Source organism: Lepidochelys kempii, chromosome 2 (assembly GCF_965140285.1).
Source record: "Lepidochelys kempii isolate rLepKem1 chromosome 2, rLepKem1.hap1, whole genome shotgun sequence".
Lineage (NCBI taxonomy): Eukaryota > Metazoa > Chordata > Testudines > Cheloniidae > Lepidochelys > Lepidochelys kempii.
The window spans coordinates 242,110,494-242,135,666 of NC_136381.1; positions in this window are offsets into that span (position 1 = coordinate 242,110,494).

Consider the following 25,173-nt stretch of genomic DNA (forward strand, 5'->3'; position numbering starts at 1 on the left):
AAGCAGGAACTCCTTAAGGTTTCAAGTTATTAGGGAGGGGTTCTTCTTGGCAGATTAATTTACCAGTGGGAAAAGCTAATTCAGTCTTATTTAATGCCAAGTTTCCAAGTTTATGGGTGTGTGATCCAAGAGGAAGTGGGGTAGCTAGCCACAGTATGGGATTGGAGCCTTGTCCTTGCGTGTATGCATGTGGGTGTGTGAGAAAAAGAGAGCTCTGGGGCCCTGTTACCCCTGTAGGATATGAGTAACTCCCATTGACTTCTCTCGAAGTAAGTGTATTCTGCAGTAAGAGAATAGGGCCACTGGAGTTTTCTATTCATTTCACCAGTGCTAGAGATCTTGAAAAAAATTTGGACAAGTTTCTAAGAATGAAATGGAAGAGGAGAGTTCTTAACTAGTCCTGGAGCCATACAATCTTAATAATCCTCCAGAGGACTTAATGAAGGATGAATTCTACAACATAACACAGCGATCCTTTAAAACAGTACCTGTTCTACAGATATAAAGCAGTGCAAATGAATCAGGTTTTACTCTGGACATTGTGTGATGGGATTTTACCACTCCAGGACTGAAGTTTGCAGAATGAATACTGTCAAAACATCAAAAAGAAAAGGAGCACTTGTGGCACCTTAGAGACTAACCAATTTATTTGAGCATGAGCTTTCGTGATGCATCTGATGAAGTGAGCTGTAGCTCACGAAAGCTCATGCTCAAATAAATTGGTTAGTCTCTAAGGTGCCACAAGTACTCCTTTTCTTTTTGCGAATACAGACTAACACGGCTGTTACTCTGAAACCTGTCAAAACATCAAAATCTATAAAAATCAAATAGCCCCTCAAAGGGTTAAAGTCTCAGTGATGGCTCATGTGGTGAGATTAGCATGTCGCCCTATGCAAAACCTATTTGAAAAGAAAAATTTAATTAAAAATATCACTGTTGAGCATATTGCTGGTGGTGACCTCATACTAGAAGCTGACATCATTCATGACATGAGCCATGTGGGAGCTCAGTTTAAGAGACTGTAAATTACTTCACAACCTGCTTTCACACAGGTGTAACAATCAGATAAGCCAGTTTAATGCCTGAACATTTGCAGGTCTATTCAGCCATTGACACGTGTGAGATATGTGCTCACCTATCAGTGGCTGAAAGGACTTTCACTGTGAAGTTAAGCACAACCCAAAGCAAGAGGTGGCATGTAGATTGCATCACCCCATGAAAAAAGAAAAGGAGTACTTGTGGCACCTAAGGTGCCACAAGTACTCTTTTTCTTTTTGCGGATACAGACTAACACGGCTGCTACTCTAAAACCTATCACCCCATGAGTAGCCCCCCAGAGGCATTCTGACTCAGACGCATCTTAGAGTCATCGTTCACACTCTACTTCCTTCTTGCTCCCAAGGGTTCATGACTTAACTCTTTGGGACTGTCATTTTGTTCTGGGTTTGTACAGTGCCTAGCACAACGGGGCCCTGATCCCTGATTGGGGCCCCCCAGGTACTACCGCAGGAGAAATCATAACTACTACTACAAATACTGTATTACTACCTCCCACCTGCATGTCAGCTCAGCTATTCTGGATAGTGAGGCGGGGTGGGCGGAGAGAAGACTTCACCCACTCCCTGCCCACATGTTCTAGAGAGAGTAAGCAGGCAGGTAGCCCCACATACTCCTATCTGCCTATCCCCATGGTCTGGGTAGTCTACTCACAGGCATAATGGTGTTCTCACTCCTTTGAATGGTTGTATGGAATCCGGCCTAATATTTTTTCTTATATAGCAACACTCTACTGTTTGTCAAAACAGTATTAAATAGAAGCATTTGACACTAAAAGGTGTCCTCCTGGCATACTTCCATACTCCTCCCACTAGCCTGCAAGAATACATACCTGAACTTTTACACTTGACTCTGTTTGGTGCTTACTCCTTGATCTTCTCGTACTTCCGTATGAACTCCTCTTTCTCTCTTACCTGACTCTATAAACCATCCATTTGCTCACATGACCATGAGACATCACATGGCATTTTTCCTCACCTTTTCCATCCCCTTCTGTTTGGTCTATCAGCAATCGTGCACTTGCTACCGCAGGATGTAACAGTCCATGAGCCCCTCCAGCATTTTGTATTCCTATGAATAGCTTCTCCATGCCTCAGAGAAGGATCTCAGTACAACTGAGTTTCCCGTTACTCCAGGTCTGGAACTGAACAGAAGGGGCCTTTATTTACCTCGTTGGACATCTAGGGTTGATTTGCAGATGGCCTGGGGTGTCCTGCTTCCTGATGTTGATTTCTGTCTTTGATTTCATGCCTCCTGGCTGATTACAGAGAGCATGGGAGGGTCACTGCTCAATGCACAAAAGGAAAAACACTAGCCCCCTGTGAAGCATGATTCTCTTAGTTTTAGCTAACTGGGATGCTTGTATGTTAAGAGATGCTATAGAAAAACAAACCGTGTTGTAAAAAGAAAAGGAGGACTTGTGGCACCTTAGAGACTAACCAATTTATTAGAGCATAAGCTTTCGTGAGCTACAGCTCACTTCTTCAGATGCATATCGTGGAAACTGCAGCAGGCTTTATATATACACAGAGAATATGAAACAATACCTATTCCCACCCCACTGTCCTGCTGGTAATAGCTTATCTAAAGTGATTTCCAGCACAAATCCAGGTTTTCTCACCCTCCACCCCCCCACACAAATTCACTCTCCTTCTGGTGATAGCCCATCCAAGAGTAGTTTGCAGCCTCTGACAGTACGGTTCCATATTTGCTAGTGTAACAAATGAATGCACTTGAAAGCAAGATGGCCATTAGCAGCAATAAGTTTAGAAATGCCACTGGTAATTTAAAAAATATCCAGTTCCTTTCAAATACATTCCACCGTTTAATTACATAAGTACTTTTCACCATGTGAACTTTCACGTTGCTGTGCTAAGCAACACGGGTGCGGCATTCTTTTAAGGCTTAAGAATATACATTTTAAAAGCTGATAACATTTCTTACATTAGAAGAGCTTAAGTCCTTTTATGATGCATCCAAGGATAGCATTTCACAAATTCAGTTTCCAATCCAAGCAACGCCAGACATGCTAGCACCATAAAGCTTAATGAGTGAACTTTTGCCCCAGTAAGGCATGAAAGATAAGAGTTGATGAAGACTTTTAAAAAAAGGCAACATTTGCTTGAACATATAATGTGATTGTTCAGGCTGTAAATTAAATTCAATTAAGTTAAGAGAGTAGTATCTTAAGCCTTTTGCTAATTTTCCTTGTGAGTTTCAACTCATTAAACTCAGATAATACTATCAAGAAAAGGGAATCTGGCAGTAAACTACCCATTATAAAGGCTTGTTCTCTTGTTTCCACTGTTGCATTGCTAAAACTTTGAGTGTGGAAGGACCTACCATAAAGATACTTCTTGTAGGGGGTAAAAAAAAGATTTAGGGCCCAACTGTCTGTTTTATAGGATTACCTATAAAAATGTGTGCACACCTACTGTGCCCACCAAAGGCCATATTTGCACACACAAAACAAAATTTGCATTCACAAACTGGACAACTTCATGAAGAAACAGCCCTTTAGGTGTAAGGTTACTGATATGTGAATGCAAATACACCTTTGCAAATACAATCTCAGGTGAGTGAATGACAACCACCATCTTGAGTGAGACAGGAAGTTGAACCATGGACCTCTAGAGCCTGAGCCATGAGGCTTTACCATTTGAACTATGTAGCCATGGTCTGTAACTGATACACACTCTTTGTGGATGAGGCACTGAAGCAGACAGGGGAGAGGAAGCACATATCAGACCCCTGAGGTCCACAGCAGTTTGGCGCTGTCAAGGTTCCTCCCCCACTCTGAACTCTAGGGTACAGATGTGGGGACCTGCATGAAAAACCTCCTAAGCTTATCTTTACCAGCTTAGGTCAAAACTTCCCCAAGGTACAAAATATTCCACCCGTTGTCCTTGGACTGGCCGCTACCACCACCAAACTAATACTGGTTACTGGGGAAGAGCTGTTTGGACGCGTCCTTCCCCCCAAAATACTTCCCAAAACCTTGCACCCCACTTCCTGGACAAGGTTTGGTAAAAAGCCTCACCAATTTGCCTAGGTGACTACAGACCCAGACCCTTGGATCTTAAGAACAATGAACAATCCTCCCAACACTTGCACCCCCCCTTTCCTGGGAAATGTTGGATAAAAAGCCTCACCAATTTGCATAGGTGACCACAGACCCAAACCCTTGGATCTGAGAACAATGAAAAAGCATTCAGTTTTCTTACAAGACGACTTTTAATAAAAATAGAAGTAAATAGAAATAAAGAAATCCCCCCCTGTAAAATCAGGATGGTAGATATCTTACAGGGTAATTAGATTCAAAAACATAGAGAACCCCTCTAGGCAAAACCTTAAGTTACAAAAAAGATACACAGACAGAAATAGTTATTCTATTCAGCACAATTCTTTTCTCAGCCATTTAAAGAAATCATAAGCTAACACATACCTAGCTAGATTACTTACTAAAAGTTCTAAGACTCCATTCCTGGTCTATCCCCGGTAAAGACCAGCATATAGACAGACACAGACCCTTTGTTTCTCTCCCTCCTCCCAGCTTTTGAAAGTATCTTGTCTCCTCATTGGTCATTTTGGTCAGGTGCCAGCGAGGTTACCTTTAGCTTCTTAACCCTTTACAGGTGAGAGGAGCTTTCCCCTGGCCAGGAGGGATTTCAAAGGGGTTTACCCTTCCCTTTATATTTATGACAGGCGCACAGCAAAAAACCCCACTTATGTGAAGGCCACTAGCTTAGCCAACACACCAGTGATTGAACTGGGACATAGGTACCTGAAAATTTGGCCAAATATGTGCCAGGGTTTGAATCCCACTGTGCACCCAGTCCTAGATTCTTTCCAGACACATCTCTTCATTCAAAGCAATGAGAGTTTTGTATGCAAGGATCAGGCTCAGTACAAAGACACAAAAATTCAAGCTAACTCTACAGAGTATTCACAGTGAGGCAGTAATGTCACAACTAGAACTGCTGCCAGTATAATGTGATTCTCCAGAATAGTATGCCAAGTCAAGATTTCCTGGTGCTGTGATGCCTTACCTGGAAGAAAAGCACTGCTGCCTTACAGAAGGCATGTACTGGAAGAACATAACATCATGGTAATGGGTTAAAATCACTCCATGAAGTGAGCAGAAATTGTATCTACACAATCTTTTGGAGCCCTTAGGACTCAGTTTTGTACCAGCCCTGCACAAGGGCACAGAGTGGAGAGGATACAAGAAGCTTCCCCCTGCTTGGTCCTACATACTGTTGTGCTCCTCTGAACATAAGTGCTTTGTGACTCTCGGATGGCACTTGGAGTAGTTAAATATGAATCATAACCCTTCCCCTTTTCCATGCCAGTCAGCAGAACTGTCCCATTGCTGGGGGAAGTCATGCTGTACTCGCTCAAGGGATGGTATAGTTGCCAAACTCTCTGAGGTCTAGTGAAGCACAATGTCTCCAAAAATTCTGACTTGAGTGGTGGGCTTCCACATCATCTCTTGGTGTGGGCAGTTCCTTAAATGCACAATGAAACCCTGATCTATTTCTATGTTAAATACTTATATAGCCCCCATTACCATAGCATTGGAGCACCTCACAATGTTTTAGAACAGGGGCTGGCAACCTTTGGCACACGGCCCATCAGGGTAATCCACTGGTGGGCTGCGACACAGTTTGTTTACATTGACCGTCTGCAGGCATGGCCCCCTGCAGCTCCCAGTGGCTGCGGTTTGCCGTTCCCAGCCAACAGGCGCAGCAGCCAGCACATCCCTGTGGCCCGCACCGCTTCCCGCAGCTCCCATTGGTCGGGAATGGCGAACCGTGGCCATTGGGACCTGCAGGCGGCTGTGCCTGCGGATGGTCAATGTAAACAAAATGTCTTGCAGCCCCCAGCGGATTACCCTGATGGGTTGCGTGCCAAAGGTTGCCGACCCCTGTTTTAGAAGTATTTATCCTCATAGCACTCCAGTGAGGTACTGAAGTGCTGCTATTCTCATTTTACAGATGGGGAACTGAGGCACAGAGAGACTAAGGACTACAGTCAGAAACTTTCAGGGGCCTAGAATATTGCTGGGACCCACAGGGCCTGAGTTTGGCACTTAGGCTCCCTATACTGTGTATAGAGAGATACAAACTCCTCAGAATGAGAGATACAAAAGTCAGCATGCTAGGTGGCGCCCCACCTAAGGTAGCTAATGGGAGATGACAAGGAGAGGAATGTGTCCTACACCCTACCCCTCTCAGGGAGTTCAGCACTTAAGCCCAGGATTCAGCGAGGCACCTCCCTGAGCTTGGGATTCTCAGCTGCACACCCTCATGTGGCATTAGGTGCCTAGGCTGTTTTTTGCAAAAAGCTGGAGCAGGGAAGAGTTTTGAAAAGGAATCTGCCACCTCTCAGCTGAGAGCCAAGGCCTCTGAGCTATGGGATATTCTGAAATGGGGCTACCTCAGTCTCTCCTGTTGAAGCTGTTTCACTGTGAATAAATAGTGAAAAGCCAGTGACAGACACTGACTCTGGAGCCTGGTGGTTAGAGCACTCACATGAGAGGTGACCCAGTCCCCTTGCTCCCATGATTTTTAAAATTATTTCTCCACAGTGGAACAACTGCCTCAGAAAAGACTGAGGGAGCCCCACATCAGCTTATCCCAAGCCCAGTGGTTCAGGCCCTCAGCTGAGAGTTGGCAGAGCACTTTTAAAATCCCTTCTCCCTCTCAGGTGGAGGGGGGGGCGAGACTTGCAGCAGGGTATCCCAATTCCAGGTGAGTATCCTCCCCATTGGGCTAAATGTTATGAAGGAGATCTGTCACACTTCAATGCAACAGCACCTATGTTTCTCCCCTCCATGGTCCATCAAGGATACCCACTCCCAGGCTTCTGGCTCCACAGCTGTTGCCTCTGTTACATGGAGACACCCATCTCACTCCTTTCTGACCTGCGTATTTCCAGCCTGTACAGTTCCGTCTTCACTGTGTTATTCCCTGCAAAAGATGATCTGGCCAGCTTGCTTTTTCTTCAGAGGCTAATAGCTGTTAACTGCCCACAATTAAGCTACCATACAGTTCTTCTCAGCAAGCATAATTCATTCTTAAGGTTAATGCATTACAGAGAAAACATATTAAAACACTAAACAAACCTACACACATGCTAATAAGCTTACCAGAGATCAACCCCCCGCCCCTAATATGGGCTTTGGCAGGAATAGTCCTTCAAAACCACACCCAGAGCATTCCCTTTGGTTTTCAGTTCATCACAGTCCTTGCTCAGAATGAGAACTCAGTTCTATGGGGCCTCAGTAGGCCAAGTCCTTCCCTTTCCAAGGATTGGGGCCCTCTGTGAACCAAGTGTCCTGTTCATTTGCTGGATCAGGAAGAAGGGGTTTAAATATACTGTTTAAAATCAGGATATTTATCCAAAAATCCTTTCTTTGTCTCTTGGTCCCTGGAGAATCCGGTTTGAACCAGTACATGCACACCTTACCAGGAGGTGGCTTCAAAGGGCTGATAACTAGCAAACCCCTGGCCCCAGAGATACAATGGATCCCAAAGGTTCTAAACTCAATTTTGTAAAGTTTGTTCAGGATATTGCAGGATAGTGTTATAGCTGTCACAAGCTCTTCCTCTCCTGCACACCTCTCCTCCTCAGCCAGTTTATTTAAGCTTGCCTACAGGGGCCCAGTCCAGTTAGATGAGCTCTGAGCATGGTTATCAGATTGGGCACCACCAGCAAATTGGGCGGAGGAACAAATATCTTCCCCCCAGTTTGTGCACTGCTCTGGTGCTTAGGCCCCAGATGCCTGGCGTGGAACTCCAGTGTACATGCTCACAGGCAAAACATAGGGACCTTGGGAACTTTTACTGCAAAAATGTAGCTGCCAAGTAAACTTAAGCACCTACAGGTTTGAGCAGAGGTTTTGTGAATCCCAGCAGGGCCTGATTCTGGGGTTTAGGTGGCTAAAGAGGCAGTTAAGGTGCCTCAGTCTTTCTGTGAATCTAATCCTAAGTGACTTGCCCCAGGTCACACAGGAAGCCTCTGGCAAAGCAGGGCATTAAACCCTGATCTCCCAAGTCCCAGGCTTGTGCCTAACCACTCCTTTCTCTCCCTTACTGTTAATGGCCCTGATTCAGAAAGGTACTTAAGCACATGCCTTATATTAAACATGTTGAGAATCCTGCTGAAGTCAAATTAAGGACTAACAGGCTTAAAATTAGCTACACACTTAAGTACCTTACTGAATCAGGGTATCTCAAGATGCAGACCTGAGTGTTGGTGGCCCATTTAATTATGTATCCAGAGTGAATGCTAGCGCTTGGGTGAGGCACCAAGTAAACAGCGAGTGCTCTATTCATATAACATTGCAGCAGCAATGCACACACACCCTGTCAGTGTCTCTCAATCCTATATCCGAAGTAGTACCTCTAGAGAGGACAAGACAGGCCAGTCCCTTCCATGCCCATTCAGGCTTGGATTACTCTGGTGAGATTGCTAAAAAGCAGGCCAATTGCTTTATGAGCATAGTGCACGAGAGACCACCAGCAAACACAGGCCACTGAATAGCCACTGTCAATGCTAATAACCGAGGCCACATTAAAACCAGGTGGCCCCTTCAGGAAAACTGATTGCTCTGTTTTAGAACAGTTATTGACATAAAAGAAAAGGTTGTCGAATTTCACACCAAGCATTCACAGCAGGGAAAAGGCTGCTCACATCCATTTTTGTTTTGTTTTTGTTCTGTTTTACGCTTTTTTGATGGTTTGAACTTCTGCCAGCATTTTAATATAGTCACTCACCTTCTTCCGGACATTCAGCAAGTGGTTTTTGCCCCCTAACAGGCTCAGGCTCCAATCCAGCAAGAATTTTACATTACAGAAGAGTGGAAATTAGGTTATAACTAGAGTTGTGAAAACTATACATCTCTTTCATTCCTCCCGCAACCCAGTCCAACATATATATGCTCAGCAGACGTGGGTAGGCGTTTTCTTGCAGTTAAATCTCACAGATGACAGAGAGAAAGCTGCTGGCTGCCCCATCTAAGGTCTTGATCAAAAGTCCATTGAAATCAATGGAATTCTTTCCACTGACTTCAGTGGACTTTGGATGAGGGCCTAAGCTTGTGGATAGACCAAGTAGTAGACAAAGTAGTAGAACAGCTATGGGTTCTGGGTATTCAATGGAATACTGTGGCAACTGCTGGTACTGTAAATTTAAAAGGTTATAAAATGTCTTACAGTTCTGAGTCTGTCATTGCCCAGTGATGGAATTCTGTTAGTTCACTACTTCAATGGAATTACTCCTGATTTACCCCACTATAAGAGAGATCAGAATGAGGCCCAGGGATGCTGCTCTGAAAAGCTTATAATCTATGGACATAGAACTCAGGCCATAATTTTGTCATGGATGTTGTGGTCACAGACACCATAAATTTGAATAAAGTCTGTGAAATGCCCCCAAACCAAGTGGTGTTGTGATCTAGTGCACAGGGTCACACCACCATCTATAGAGGGGTGGATGCGGCAAACCTGAGTGGCATTGCAACCACAGTGGCCAGGTCGCAACGGCCAGAGCAGTAGGCTGTGTAGGACAGGAGTTGCTGTGGTGGGGTTCATGTGAGGTGGTCTTGCTCTCCAGCGTCCCCCCATTCCATGGCATATACTTGTTTTCCTGCAGCTCTGCCACAAAATTTATCAAAAACTGACATGACAAAATTGTAGTCCTGCATATAACAGTAGGTCTCTGATGTGTACTACGCAAGGTTCATCAAGTACACAGATGCAGTACATTAAGTACATTTAGTCACCTGCTCCAGAGCACGGAATAAGGGAAAGCTGCGATGTAATATATGTATGTACAAATCTGATACCATACTTCTCTTACCACACTAAAGAAAATGGCAGAAGGGATATTTTCTACCTCAACAGTAGCTTTCCTATATCCGCAATTTTGTATAGTATAGGCTATATACAGGAACAGCAATCATACAATACATATTCTGCATGCAGCTCTTGTCCCTCTCATACTTTAGGCATGTTATTATTCCATCCCTACCCTTTAATCATCAGCTAGTGACAGGTTAGTGACGGATTTAGTGTCACCACTTGTTGGGGCGGCATGTTAATTTATGGGAGAAGGGTTAATTTATGTTTTTCTAAAAAATTAAAGCCACTTGTTGCTAGGTACTAGCTGACATAAAATTAATAAAAAATCAATAATAAAATAAAATAATAATTCTAATAAATGTTAGGTTCAAGAACAAATCTGTTAGATATGTGCAATAGCAATAAGCTGAGGCACAGGATCAAGGTCTCCTTGCATATTGCTCCAAATCAAAAACCACCATCAAAATTGGCACCTTGTTGGCAGCCTCAGACAGACAGGCTAAAAGACTGGAGATTGAACTACCCACTCATCTGTCAAAGTGGTGCCTCTCGACCAGTGGCATTATGGGGTAGGGAAGTTAGGTTGCTGTTTCTTGCAGTGTGCCTATTCTCTGCATAAGCCAGATGACGTTTGTATCCAGTACACTCTATCTCCCATGAGGGCTAACAATAACTTTTTTTTAAAGAAACTTTTCTGTCCTAATAGTCTGTTTCCCTTTCCTTATGGTCAATGTATGGCACCAGTAATTGCAGGCTTCACCCAAGGTCTATAGTGATAAATTCCCAGAAAGGCAGTCCATTCCATTATGAATGTGAAGATGGCTTTAATTTAAAAAATCAATATATTATTTCCAATCATTAGAATCCTGTGCCAGCTACAAAATCAATTCTTTTCTTATTAAAGTGCTTACAGTTACACCAAAATGCTATATTACAAGAAGAGCTGGGGTAGGCGCTCAGCAAGCCAAAAACTTGCATTATAACAGGAAATTTTGCATAATAAATTGCAGTCTGAGTCACAGCCTTTGGAATTCTGCTTTGTGGGGATAGCGGGCTCTTTACAGGGATCATCTTTTGGGAAACATTGGGTAGCTGGACATTTGTATACAAGGAACATGGGACTGCGGACAAGCAATTAGGATGTTTCCCATTTGTAACACAGTGTCAGTTAAAGCTGCTTAAAGAAGAAGACACAGGGATAATGAAGATAAAGAGATCCTGCAGACTTTTCCCATTTAACCTTTTCCCATCCACCTGGTCAGACATCAGGAGGGAGGATAAAGAAAAAAAAAGAGATGAAAACAGCATTCCAGGGTTTTGGTTTGTTCCCATCTCAGTCTGACAATGTGAAAGTATAAGTGCTATGTCTGCAGAACCTTGACATAGCGACGGAAGGGAGAAATTTTGCTCTTCTGGAAGCTGGCTGGGGTTTTTTGGGGTTTTTTTTTAATGAAGAGTCTGATGTTGCAGACTCTGTAAACATTTTAAAAAAAAACTCAGACACTACTTTAAAATATTGCTATACAAGCAAAAATTGAAATTAAGAATGAAGGATAAAATTCCATCCACTGTGAGGCTCAGATTTCCACTTATGGTGGAAGTGCCATCACTCTGGTCATTTTCAAACAAAACTGGACAAAGCATTAGAAAATACACTGGAGACAATGCAGTGCAAATCTGCATTTGTAAGGAATGCATTTAGGGGCTGATTGCTCCCAGTTCAATCCAAGGGAGTTTTTCCATTGATTTCAGTGAGCTTTTGATCCAGCCCTTAATGATCAGGTTGGACGTTTCCATCTCTAATTTATACATTCCTGTCACAACAGTCCCTGAGAGGGGTTTGGGGATTGGGAGTATTCCTGGGACAGACACTTGACTTTTTGTCCTCCAATTTAAGACCCAATCCTGAAGTCTTTACTCTGGTAAAGCACCCACTGAAATCACTGCCAGTTTCAAATGGGTGTTGATCCTTTGACTTCATTCAAGTGAGTCCTGACTCTCACCACTGTGAATGAGAGGATAATCAGTTTCACGGGGCATTTTACCTTCCTAAGGACCACAGGATTAAGCTCTTACTGAAAAAAACTGTGGCTATACTAGGAAAACACTGATTTAGGGGAGAATGCGGCTGTTCCAATATCTGCTCCTCAGCTATGCCCAGGCTTGAGGTACAGTTTTAGGAAAGCAGTGTTATTTTGAATTACTGTTTTGAGTATTACACTGAACACAGTGGTAAAAATTAAATCTTTTCATGAAAATTAGTCACTGAGTATCCCTAACAACAATTTACCACAGTTAAATGTTTCTTTCACTGGAAATGGGTTTTTCCAAAATACTAGGGGCCATGTTCTCCCCAGTGTATGAAAACCCCACAAAGAAAGCATGGCGTTCTGTGCAATACATCTCACAGAGATTGCTCCTCCTTATTCTATTGAGCATGAAGTTTAACCCCACGCCCAAGGAATGGACAGTAGGGTCAACATCTCCAGCAATGGGCAGGACCCCGAAACCAGCAGATTTAGATCTCAGGACACCCACAGTGCCCCTGCATGTCCACACTGCTGTCCTGATAGTCTCCCAAACTCCTGCAGAAGCTCTATCAAGACTGTCTCCTATCATAGTTCTGCAGTAGCCATTTCAGGGAACACCATTAATCCAACAGGAAATGCATGAGGTCTAAAGGGAAGAATGACAGAGAACAGCACTCATTCTTAACCCTATGCGAAGTTCTGGCCCCAGAGTTTGTCCGTGGGTGAACGTTCTGCGGGGTCAGGGTAAGAGGAAAGTGTGCAACAGAGCTGGTGCTCCCTGCACTCAGTAAGTTTTGCTTCTTTTGCCTCCTTGTTCCTCACAGAAGCAGAGAGAATATGGCCCTGTGTGATTGTGAAATAATTGTTTGCTTTCTAGTTCATTTTTCAAAATGAATGCTGGTTTTGAAGAACAAAATGAAAAGTGACCCAGTACTTAAAATATATGAACTTCTTCTCAAATATGAATAAATTAAACATAGCAGCAGCGATTAAAATAAATTAATAACAATGAAAAAAATAAAAAAACAGACAAAATTGCTCCTCCTGAGTGAGACTTGGTTTGTTAAGTTTCAGCCAGGAATGAAATTTTGCTGTTGAGCAATAAGCTCGTAAGAAAAGGGGCTTTACAATGGAAGTGCTGATAGATGGCCTAGCTACAGCAATGCCACAAGCCGTTGTTCTAATTCCTTTCATTCTCAACAGGTGCTTGTAACATCTCTAACAAGGCTATCCTTGGTAAAAGAGCCTCATAACTTAATCCAAAGTATATTATATTCATAAGCACATTTCCATTCTCTGCTATCCTCTTCGCCCTGAGACACAGAAATAATGCACTATTAAACTTGCATTTCTGCTTACTGGTGGAGAACATTAATAATGAGAAAATAACTAGCTCCCTCTGTTACAGGATTCCCAGAGGAATGAGAGGAAAGAACAAATATAAAATTGTATTTCCTGGGTGCTCTAGAGGAGTGAGTCTACCTGTGATCATAAATACAATTGTAAATCTAGGCCTTGATCTAACAAAGCACTGAAGCACATGAGTAGGCCTATTAATTTCAACTTAGAGTTAAGCATGCGGTTATGTGTTTTTCTGGGCTGCAGCCCTTGTAAAGGAACCCAAAGTTCACTCACATATTTACTTTATTGATAGGAGAGAATGAGACACTTTGCTTGATTTTAGGTTAAAAACAATAATCTGAAATTGGAGCTTCAAGTGCCTTAATTTATGAGATGCTGAGTGCCTACAAATCCATCTGAAACCAAAGGGAGATTAGGGTATACAGTCCAGTGCAGAAGTACTCCACACCTCAAGTCCTCAGATTTATATTAAAAAACCCACTACAACTGAAAACCCCTGAAATGAACAATTTTTAGGGAAAGAGAGCTCTGAGGAATCCAACAGTGGCCTTAAGACTATACTATCTAAGTGACACATGGTAGGACTCTGCTCTTCTACACCAGATGCACACACCCTATGCACCAGGCAGAGTGTCATCCCTAGTTCCCTGTCCACAGGATTACCTGAGGTTGGCTTATCAGACCATGGTTAGGATTCAGTTTTGTAATCTGGCCTATCCAGATACCCCTCCTGAATTTTGCCATTGAGCTTCAGGTTCCTGTCTGGATTTCGAATCTCCAGTGGAACCTGAGGTCAGAGGAATCTCCTGTTGTATTAGGTTTCCTGTCAGCACAGTTCTAGTTATAACTTGTGGCACCTTAGAGACTAACAAATTTATTTGAGCATAAGCTTTGGTGAGCTACAGCTCACTTCATTGGATGCATTCAGTGGAAAATACAGTGGGGAGATTTATATACACAGAGAACATGAAACAATGGGTGTTACCGTACACGCCGTAACAAGAGTGATCAGGTAAGGTGAGCTATTACCAGCAGGAGAATGGAGGGGAAAAAACCTTTTGTAGCGATAATCAAGGTGGGCCATTTCCAGCAGTTGACAAGAACGTCTGAGGAACAGTGGGGGGGAAGGAGGGGGGAATAAACATGGGGAAATAGTTTTACTTTGTGTAATGACCCATCCACTCCCAGTCTTTATTCAAGCCTAAGTTAATTGTATCCAGTTTGCAAATTAATTCCAATTCAGCAGTCTCTCATTGGAGTCTGGTTTAGCTTATGCTCAAATAAATTTGTTTGACTCTAAGGTGCCACAAGTACTCCTTTTCTTTTTGCAGATACAGAGTAACACGGCTGCTACTCTAAAACTAGTTATAACTGTAACACTGACTGTCAGTTTCTCAAGCTATTAAATAACTAGATGAGGCTTAATTAATGTTTGTAAACAGAGATATCTAGCAGTTTGACGGACTATCTAGAAACAAAATGTAGGTGAAGTCAGCAATGGTTGTGAGTAACTTTAGATGCAGGCTACACCAGAACCATAAAATGTAACAAGAATATCAGCTGTAAGTGCAAGGTTATCTGAGGATATGAAATGGGAATGATGCTGAGATCCTTCTAAGTAGCATAAGCAAAAAATCTGTGCACATTAGAACCCCTCCGTTTAGTCATCTCATGCACTCAGCATTAAAACCGAGAGACAGGAAAGGAAACCAAGTGGGGAAAATGTCAAAGACAATAAACGGCAGCTCACTTAACGGAACTCATTAATACATAGATTTTTAAGTTAAGACAATTAACTAATTTCAAATCACTATTTGCTCATTTACTAATTCATTAACTCCAAGAGGATATGCCCATACTGCACGAAACATGACATCCCTTATGACAATACTGCTGAGCTTTTGAAAGGATTTATTTTGAGCAATGCCAGAAACATAAAATGAGAGATTTTGAAGAATAATAAAAAATGGATTAAAGTGAACAGAAATAATTTACCAGCTGCAGATGGGCAGAAAGAGAAGAGGGGAGACTCTATAAAGTATCCCTACCCAAAAAAGAATTAAGTGTAGCTGCTTTATGCCAACAATACATTCGTGAAAATTTGATCAATATCTCAGATAAGCTACTGGCCTGCCTTTTGTTGTGACATGATAACACACGATATAAGTAGTATCAGGCACTGAGATTGCTTTGTTTGAAATGTGCCCACATTTTTCAAGTCAGGAATCTAATGGGGGTTGAACCTCCTTTCACTTCACTGGCAAAAAACAGGGGTAATTCAGTCCAGTTACAATGGTGTATAAGCAGGAGGCGAATCAGACTTATTATCCATTTAGGTTTCCAGCTTCAAGTTTTTGCTGAGATAAGGGCAGTGTGAATGTCAGAGTACTGACAACCCTCACTAGAAACCCTATTTCACAGTACTGGAGATGAGACACTGTGAGATAAAGATGTGTAACCAAGGCCCTATCTGAAGTCAGTGGAAGAGCAGAGACGAGAACTCAGGAGTTTTCACAGCCCCATGTTCAGTCAATTAGGCCATGTTAATTTCACTGGCATTTATCCTGAGTAAAGATTTCAGGATTGGGCCCCTCATTAGTGGAGGACACTCCAATAATGCCATGCCTGGACACTGCATTCCTGTGTGACCTTGGGAAAATCACTTAAAATAAACTCTCTTTTCTCAGTTTCTTCACCTTGAAAACTGAGCTAGTGAGACCAATGTGAAGATAATTCATTTACGTTTGTACAGCTCTTGAAGATGTGAAGTGCAATGCAATCTAAGTGCTAAATACTTTTATTAGGATCTCCCAAACTAGAACACTAGTTCCAAATGCCCCCCAACCTTGGGGCTCTTTAGATCTGGATCTGGATCTGAACTCCATGACTCTGACAGACCTCCAGTCATCACACACTTGTAGTTACTAAATAATCCCAGGTGCATTTCATAATCTTGGCTGATTCATGTCTTTGAGTATGAAATCTGCCCTTCCACCCTGTTACATTGCAAAACCAGCTGGAATTTGGCAGAAGCCAGAAGTCACAGTGAAACTTGGGGAGCGGATGGTTAAGAGCAGTTACTGATGGAAATATTCATGTGATTGCCTATGAAACAAAACCACTGAGTTTCAAACTGCTCTAGTAATTACAGTGTGTCTATCTAACTCTCCCCTGCTGTTTTAGGTAGGGTGAGTGTTCTTTATTTCCTTTTGTGCACATTGTGTAGTTGCTGTGGGCTGTTGTACAGCTGCCAATGTTCCACTCCAGACATGGCTGCATTGCAGCGATTGTTAAAGTGTTTCTTACTGCAGTAAGAACGAGGAGTACTTGTGGCACCTTACAGACTAACAAATTTTTTTGGGTATAAGCTTTCGTGGGCTAAAACCCACTTCATCAGTTGCATGGAGCTTATGCCCAAATAAATTTGTTAGTCTCTAAGGTGCCACAAGTACTCCTTGTTCTTTTTACTGATACAGACTAACACGGCTACCACTCTGAAACCCGTCTTACTGCAGTGGTTCTCAAACTTTTTCCCATCAGGCCCATTTTTACCAAAGCAATTGAGCTTTCCATGTGCTAGAAACAATAGCAATTATCAATGAAATACCATGACACTAAAGTATATACAGTTACTACAGTTTTTATCTTGACATTTTTCATTTGGCTGGATGAACTTGTCGCTGTGCAGAGTTTATCCCTGTGTGGAAAGATTGATCCAACCCCAAACTGGAGAGTGAATTGAAAATTGCAGGGGGAAATGGATTCAAAGGGAGTGAGAGTATGAGGGATAAGAGGCTCAAGGGAGCCCCATCTCCACAGCCTGTTCCCTTTCTGACATGGCAGCAGATCCCTTCTGAGTCTTTGTCCCTCCCTAGTCAGCTCCTCCTGGAGGTCCCGTTCCCCCATTCCACCCCTATCCTGCTTTGTCCATCCTGCCTTGAGAACATCTTTCCCCACATGTCTCCCCATTCAACCCTATTTCTTTGGGTCTCTCTTTGGTCCCCATCACTGCCAGACTGTTTCCTCTAGAACCCCTTCTTTCGTCCTTCCCCCAAACGCTGTCCCTCTTGCCTCCCTGCTGGTAAAACAGTGCTGCATCTGCCTCCTTCACCTCCCAGATGGCACTACACTGGCTTAGCATCAGCAGAGGGAACACTGAGAGCAGAGGAGAGACAGTCTCTCTGCCCTTAGTGCTGCAGTAACCCCTGGTGCCCAGGTAAAGTCACTGCAGAAGAAACTACTCCCAGTCCCTGCTGGGTGTGGGACTCTAGTTGGAGCTGGAACAAAGTACGGAATAGTATAAAGGGAAGAGCCCAGGCCACCAATGAATTAGCATTTTCCTATTTTGAAGATTGTAAATGAAAACATATGGCAAGAATTTCAATCCCCGTCAGACACTGTCTAAGTCCCACCTGTAGGAATAGATTCCATAGTTTGAGAAAATACGTCTAGCTATATCTATTGGGCCAAATTATAGCTACCCCAGCATAGATAGGAGAGACTGCAGGGAGTCCCTTCTCCTCCTCTTTCTTCAATGCTCCCTGAATGTAGGGTCTGGTGACCTACCAGCAATGCTAAACACCACAAAGAGATCAACTCTGATTAGGGTGAGCGTTCCCCTAAGAGCATTATACCTACCCTGGCCTCTGGAGGGACTGATTCTCCATTTTTTCTTGGTGTGATCACTTACACATGTGTGTTTTACATCTGCTTTACACAAATTAAAAGACCACATACGATTAATAGATCCGTACATTTTTAAGGCCAGAAGGGACCCTTATGATCATCTAGTCTGATCTCCTGTGTAAGAATCTCACTTTATCAAGCCTGTCACTTATGGTTGAACTAGAACATTTTGAAGTGCAAAGCAGAAGAGAATCAGGCCCAATGCCTCCCCATACCTCTTTGTACTATGGTGTACGTCTTTATCACTCCCTCATGGTGCACTGCTGGCTCTAGGCAGCTTTGGAATGAACGTAGACATGTAACTTTAAGTTCTTATTCTTTGGAAATAATGTATGTTCCACTTATCCATCCCAGAGACAATCTAAACAGCATGTGCAGCATGGTATTTATTCATCTCGGAGACTGTTCAGTGGGAAGTGAGGTTTTCTCAGATCTGGCAGGGGGTATAGCAGGAATGGGGAAGAACAATAGGATTGACATAAGAAAGCAAGTCACTCTATTCAGAAACCCCCAATGTAAAAGTCATTAAAAGCGGGGTAAAGTTAAAATTTCCTTTGGGCTCTTGGTATTTACAGTAGAGATATAACCCCTGCAGATACTGATCTTCACAGCACTATAAGGGAATCATGCTTAGATAATTTTTTCTTGAGCAAAATCTCTAATATATTAGTCACAAACATATTTTTATTCACTGTCTCTGAGCCTGTATAGCTGTCAAATCCATCACAGTACTCCCAGATTACACACTTTTGATGTTTTTAAACAAATAGCCCTGACTTTTCATATTTCGGAGTCTTTGTGTGCCTGTAGCTCAATGGGACAGTAACAGCTGAACCAATTTTAATGAGAACGTTTAGTGCTTCCAGTTTAAAACCTGGCTGCCATTGAGTTCAGGGAGCAGTAACTCAAGTAAAGACACGGCATGTGTCTTCTTGTTTCATGTCCTTTAGTCTTAAACAAGAGTACTGTGGTCAATACAAAGAAAATACCAGTTGAGAAAGATGGTCTTGTGGTTACTACATTGGATTGGAATGGAGAAGATCTGACTCTGCCACAGACTTCCTGCATGATCTTGAGCAAGCAATTTAGGCCTAGATCCACAAAGATATGTAGGAGTCTAACTCACATTGATGTCAGTGGGAGTTAAGCACCTAAATATCTTGGAAGATCTGGCTCTTATTGTCTCTGTGCCTTGTTTGTCCATCTGTGAAATGAGGAAAAATACTTCCTTTCTCCCATGCTTTGTCTGTTTGTGTATTTATAACAAATGTTCTTTGGGGTGTATATGAGACAAAGAAATTGTCTGAATCAGACACAGAGACCATCTAAACCAGTATCCTGTCTCCAACAGTGACCAACAACAGATGCTTAAGAGGAAAGGGCAGGACACCCCATAGAAGGGAGATGTGGTATAATCTGCCCCCATGAACGTTTTATCCTAATCCCTACTAGTTAGAGATTGGTTTAAACCCTGAAGCATGAGGTTCTATATCCCATCGCATTTAGTTTAGCAATTATAACCTGGATATTCTTGTTATCCATATAAATGTCCAATTCTACTTTGAATCTTGCTAAATTCTTGGAATCAGTGGAATTTTGTGGCAATGAGTTCCACAGAGTGCCTCTAACTAAATGTCTTGACTGTACTTACCACAATGGAGCTAGATCTTTTAGGCATTACCATAATGTATGTATAATGTTAGTGCAGGGATAGTCATGTGGCACTGCTCCATATAGTCTTACAAATTCCTTTTCTTAGTGTGTGTGGAAGTTTTTAGTCTTGGAAGAAAATGCTGGGTTGTTAGTTTTGTGATGCAGCTCTTTAGGGAAGATGTGGGAAGCAGCAAGAATATTTTCTCTCTGTCTTAATCTCACTAGAGTTAATTACTGAGGCAGAGCTGTTCTCTGGGAAACAGGCATTAGTATTTAGCGATAGGGTAATTGCCTGTGTGCCATTTGCGACCACCTCTGTTCCAGCACTAGTTTATATATATGTAAATCAAATCGGAGCAGTAAATGGCTCTTTGTGCTGCAGGCCTGCAGATCCCTCCAGGAGCAAAGAGGGAGACCATCTCTTTGACAGGGCAATGTGTGGTGTCCCCCATGTATGGCCAGCTATGTTGGTAAGTTCAGGAGAAGGGTGTGTTCGATCTAAACTTCACCCAGTCTGGGGAGTCTAGCAGTGGCAGCGCTGCTAGACCTAATTATTAATTATGTACCTTCTGTCAAGGGTTGTGATTCTGACTTGAGACTAGGGCAGGAATACAAAGTGGGAGGTTAAACTGTTTGCAGACTCTTCTCCCCTTGTACACTCATTAAAGGCTGGGCAAACTAAGGCCTTAATGTCATCCCAAGACTTGAGAGCCTTAGAACAACTGACTGTGTGTAGTGTCTATTTGCACTGATACTTCTGTCTTTTGGGGATGCACTAGTGTTAAGGAGCCAGGAATAGGTTTGCTTACTGGCAAACGTATATCACAGTCTGCTCATGATCAAATATTGCCACTGCTGTCCTGACAGCTGCTGTAACTTCTCCGAGCTCTCTCGGGCAATGTATCATGGGGGCACACTGGACTGCCATGTGCCAAGATGAGGAAAAGCAATTTCAGTCTACAGCATAAGGCTTACAGAATAAATCACTATGCACTACCCCTGATAATTCACTCTGAATTAAGCGGAATCCTTTTACAAGGAAACACTCTAATTCAAGAAAATGGCAACAAAGTACAGCTGATGAATTAAGGAAATGCTCATTGTGCTCACCAGCACCTTTAAGATAAACCTGAAATGTAATCAGCAATGGAAATGAATCCTGTGCCAGGGCACAAGGGGTTAGGAGACAGCTCCTTGCTCCTTCCCCCATTGATCATTCACACAGTTTGCAGCCTGGCCCTTAATAAACAAACTGGAAAAGGTGCAGCTGCAACATTTGATGAAGCACTGCCCCAGAGCCTCTGCTGCTGTAAATTGGCTTAACTTCACTGACTTCAGCAGAGCAACACCAGTTTACACCAGCCAAGGATCAGGCTCTGAATGTCACTTACCCAGAACAACAGAACTACAAATGGCTGTTTCAAAGTTAGCTAATTCTGGCGGATTAGGTTGTTGCAGTCCTTACTTGGCTATGCAGTGAAATGGAGGAAGGGTAAGGTCTCTGCTGAGATTGTTCTCTGGTTGCCATGACGAGAGCCTGAACTGCTGGCCAGCTATTCCCTAGCGCCTGCATATGAACAGAGAGAAGTGGGAGGAATCCTGGCTCCTCCCCCTTTACCTGTTGGCCAGAGTGTCTGACTGGTTACATAGGGAGGAAAGGAGTGAAATAACTTGCTGCCCCACACAGCAAGGGAAAAACAGGGCAGGAATTGTGTTTGTCTCAGGACTTGTCTGCACTTACAGCACTGCAGTTGCACCAATGCAACTGTACTGCTGTGGTGCAGGCCATAGATATGTCAGTGGGAGAAGCCCCCCACCCCCGGTCAACATAATGCTGTCTACACAGGGAATTTCGTCAGTATAATTGCATTACTCAGGAGTGTGAATTTTCCACACCCCTGAGCAGAGGTGCTGGAACAACTCATACAGTGGGGGTGCTGAGAGCCATTGAACCAAACTGTAAACCTGGTATGTGATGGCAAACACTTCAAGCCAGGGGGTGCGGCAGCATCCCCAGCACCCCTAGTTCCAGCACCTATGCCCCGGAGAGACATAGTTACACTGACATAAGTTTGTAATGTAAATCAGGGCTCAATGACAATGTGTTCTCTGGTCTGTTAATGGGTTCATGCAGCTGGGTACTATCCCTTACTCAGGGGAGGCTGTAAGGTGACAATTAGAGCTGTGTGGAAATTCCATTTTGAGAAGGATTTTGAATTTCAAAATGTGTTTTCATTCTGAATTAACCCCACAAAATTTCAAAATTCTTCACTAAAGAAAATTCGGGGGAGAATCATTCTGAATTGATTGAATCGTTTTGTTTTGACACAATCAAAATGTTTCGGTTTGATTTTGACTTTTTATATTATATTGCATATTATTATACAAAATAAAAACACTTCAAAATGAAAAGGCATTTCAAACTGAAAAACTGAAACATTTCATTCCAAAAAGGTCTTAACAGGATATTTTGGAACTCTCGTCTCCCACCTTTTTCCCCCAAATTGGAATTTTGGAAAAATCAATAAGATTTTACAAAGCATCTCAATTTCAACAGAACTGTATTTTCCAACTGAAATTTTCCCCACCAGTTCTAGTTACAATGCCCTGAGTGAGTAAAATCTCTCTCAGAGTACATAGCTGTAGGGAAAAAAACTTGCATTTTCATTAAAATCCTGATGTGCAATACTGCAGTCTTTGTTCAAGCAAAACTCCCATTGCTTTCATTTGGACATCTGCCTGATTGAGGGTTGCAAGATCCAACTTCTGGAATATTTAAAAGGGGGAAAAGGGAAACTTAAATACATGTGACTCTCCCATTGTATGAAGAGAAACTAGTTTGATGATTTTATTTTCCTGTTAGTTATAAGGAAGAGATACCATTTTTATGTGTGTACAAACTAAAATGAAATCAAGTTAAACAGGGCATTACTTATGCATTAAGGACCTGATCGTGGAAGGCACTGGGTGTCTTCACTACATCCTGATTTCAATAATTCAGTGGGAGTTGAGAGCTCACCTTACAGAGAGCACTCAGTATCTCATAGGATCAGGCCCTTAAAAACACAATCCTCCAGTTCCAAACACAGTAGGCATAGTTCAAGACACAGTCACCCAGAATGGGTACACTAAGACCTGTGTCAGTGATTAGCAGCCCACAGCCTGGGGTGGGAGTGATTAATAAAGCTGGTGAACTAACCCTCGCTACCCCCCGCTCCCAGGCCCAGCAAAACAACACTGGGACAGCTCCAATATTAATTCATTTATTCATGACAAGAAATTTATAGAATTCCTTCCACACTGTTATTTTGCATTCTTTCTCTTGCTGCTAAAACTATACTTGAATGAGCATGTTGAGGATCCTGATCTTGTCAGTATTATATGTCAGGTGTGTAACCCTAAGAGAAATTGTACCTTTTAATTAGTTTTATTGAAAGCCTCTCTTTAAACTCTGTGCACCCTATACAAACATAAAAACACAAGAAATGGTTAAATCTCCTCAATGCAAAGGACTTTGCCATCCAAGCTTCTTCATAGCATAACCATCTTAATAGCACATAAGACCAGAGAATGGTTAGAAATCTGATTCTCAAGTGGTTTTTGCAAACTTTGACAAGTCTCAAGAGTAGGACAACATACATGAAGCTTTGGCGATGACAGGAAGCTATGAATCTGTGACATCTCTGGCATGAGAAGAAACGACCATCAGAGGGACCTGAATTAGAAGTCTTGCCACTTTTGTTAAGGTACAGAAAGGCACAGAGCTTTTCTTAGTGGGTGCCCAAAGAGTATAATCCCTTCTTATGAAGAAGGTGAACAAGACCACAGTCCAACTTTCAAAGGAAAGTGTAAAACACACTTCTACCACTTTACTTTCCTACAGCTTCAATGAAATCAGTAAAGATGGCAAAAAAATAGATTACTGGGGAGGAGGAAAGATAATATTAATAATAAAACCTTCAGATGCCTTGGGGAAGGAGAAAGGACTACTTGAACAATGGTAATTTTGTTAAATGGTCAGATACTACTGTGATGAGCTTAGACAGACAGACAGATTGATTGATATTCAGTAACAGACATTCAGTAGCATTTTGCATTACATTGTCACTGTCATAGTGTCGTGAGAAATCATCCTCAAAACTGGAGAGGGGCCAAGCCATGGAATCAGATCCAGCAGCCCAAAGTTCAGAGAAGTATCAGACCAGTGGGCGTGCAGCCTCCTCCACTCATATCTTAAGGTTTGGAAGTTCTGATAAATATATATCCATCTCGTGAAAGAGCCCGATGTCCTTGCTCACAGTCCCAGATTGTAATGCTTTTTAACTGCAAAAGCCATTGGCTAAACTAAATCTTAACAAAGTAAAATAAACGTTACATTTGTAACGCAACATCAAACAGTTGTTCCATTGGCACACCTTCATAATGGTTTCTTTATGCAAACTTTATAGCCTTTGTACTGTTTTCTGGTTCTTTTGTTTCCAGTACACTTATTGCAGCAAAAGCTGCTGAAAACCTTTTAAACACTTTTGAAGATTGGCCCTTTTCCTCTTGCTTCAGGATATGCAGTTATATGGAGAGCTTGCATAGACTACCAGTGACACAGCATAAGCAGGGCATTCTTTCTCTTTAAACTACACCAGTTACAAGCACTTCATAAATACATACTTTGTACCGTACATTTCAATGTTCAATGCCATTGGCCATTATCTTTGAAAACTCGTGGCGAACCGGGGAAGTCCCGGATGACTGGAAAAAGGCTAATGTAGTGCCAATCTTTAAAAAAGGGAAGAAGGAGGATCCTGGGAACTACAGGCCAGTCAGCCTCACCTCAGTCCCTGGAAAAATCATGGAGCAGGTCCTCAAAGAATCAATCCTGAAGCACTTGCATGAGAGGAAAGTGATCAGGAACAGCCAGCATGGATTCACCAAGGGAAGGTCATGCCTGACTAATCTAATCGCCTTTTATGATGAGATTACTGGTTCTGTGGATGAAGGGAAAGCAGTGGATGTATTGTTTCTAGACTTTAGCAAAGCTTTTGACACGGTCTCCCACAGTATTCTTGTCAGCAAGTTAAGGAAGTATGGGCTGGATGAATGCACTATAAGGTGGGTAGAAAGCTGGCTAGATTGTCGGGCTCAACGGGTAGTGATCAATGGCTCCATGTCTAGTTGGCAGCCGGTGTCAAGTGGAGTGCCCCAGGGGTCGGTCCTGGGGCCGGTTTTGTTCAATATCTTCATAAATGATCTGGAGGATGGTGTGGATTGCACTCTCAGCAAATTTGCGGATGATACTAAACTGGGAGGAGTGGTAGATATGCTGGAGGGGAGGGATAGGATACAGAAGGACCTAGACAAATTGGAGGATTGGGCCAAAAGAAATCTGATGAGGTTCAATAAGGATAAGTGCAGGGTCCTGCACTTAGGACGGAAGAACCCAATGCACAGCTACAGACTAGGGACCGAATGGCTAGGCAGCAGTTCTGCGGAAAAGGACCTAGGGGTGACAGTGGACGAGAAGC